Here is a 1,533-nt window from a genome sequence, read left to right as displayed (position 1 = left end):
CCCAGGCGGTAACTTACCGCCTTGGTCGTAATGAGGCCCACAGTCCAAAAGCTCGTGTTTATAACGCAATCTGGTTTTATCATTGTTTTAGATGCTTGTAGCATATTTTGTACACACATGCTGTGTCTAAGAATCTGTAGTCACACTAAAAATAAAACTTTTGAGTTGTTTGTCATTTGCGCAGATATCACAAGAGTTGTGTATTTTGTGATTTAACGCAGAGGCCATCATTAACAGATTAGAAAGCGTGCCGTGGCTTGTATGCCTGGCCCTCTCCTCTCCTTTCCTCCTCACAACCCCTGCAAACACAACAGGCAATTAACTGTCAACTCGACCTCTCATTTCTGTGTGCACAGCAGTCTTTGGGCAATAAAACTATTCCAAACTACAAAAGCATGACTTTGCCTCACAGCATCACGTGCCCAGGTACTGCTATCACATGACAGGAGTGTCACACAGTGCAGTGTGCCTGTGTTTTCCACTTTTTCCCTGACTTGTTGACAGATTTTTCCTCAGGTTCTCATCCAAGAGGTGACTATTGCATGTAGCCTGACCTTAAGTCCCTCAGTGTCGGGCCCAACACATACCCTGTTTTGGCTGCGGTAGTAACTTTCCAATGTTGGCTGTGTGGACAGGTTAGTGGGAGTCTTTTCTCAATGGCATGGGATATAAGTCTTCTTAATCCTGCCTGCATTGGAGTTCCAAAAGAGCAGCAACCACGACTAGTTAAGACCAGAATGTGAGCGGTGTTCGACCCACACCTGCAGAGGTTGCCTGGTGAGAAGCTTGCAAAGCTTGAATGCATCAGCCCTCAGTAATTGAGTGCCAGCTGAAATGTTTCAATTAATGCAACCCTGTGATTTGCGGGTGCAATTCCAACCGACTGAGCTCCACATAAAGGTGCAGGGTCTTTTCCAGTTACTTATAGATCTCTAGGGAAGCATCTCTGAACACTGACAGCGGGAACCAGCGTCCATCACAGAGCCCTCTCAACAGCAGACCTCTTGGTGACTGGGTGCCAGACTTTTCTCTTAGACCCCTCTGGATGACAAAGCTGTGCCTGGTGGCAGGGGTGCCAGACTTTACTCATAGATCCCTGTTGAATACAAAGATGTGCCTGGTGGCTGGGTTGCCAGACTTTTCTCATAGATCCCTGTTGATGACAAAGCTGTGCCTGGTGGCTGGGGTGATAGACTTTTCTCATGGATCCCTGTTGATGACAAAGCTGTGCCTGGTGGCTTGGGTGCCAGACTTTTCTCATAGATCCCTGTTGATGACAAAGCTGTGCCTGGTGGCTTGGGTTCCAGACTTTTCTCATAGATCCCTGTTGATGGCAAAGCTGTGCCTGGTGGCCTGGGTGACAGACATTTCTCACGGATCCCTGTTGATGACAAAGCTGTGCCTGGTGGCTTTGGTGCCAGACTTTTCTCATAGATCCCTGTTGATGACAAAGCTGTGCCTGGTGTCTGGGGTGCCAGACTTTTCTCATAGATCCCTGTTGATGACAAAGCTGTGCCTGGTGGATGGTGTGAC

The sequence above is a fragment of the Ambystoma mexicanum genome, chromosome 12, assembly GCF_040938575.1.
Source record: "Ambystoma mexicanum isolate Mex_15411 chromosome 12, UKY_AmexF1_1, whole genome shotgun sequence".
Taxonomy (NCBI): Eukaryota; Metazoa; Chordata; class Amphibia; order Caudata; family Ambystomatidae; genus Ambystoma; species Ambystoma mexicanum.
This window is presented reverse-complemented; position numbering follows the sequence as displayed.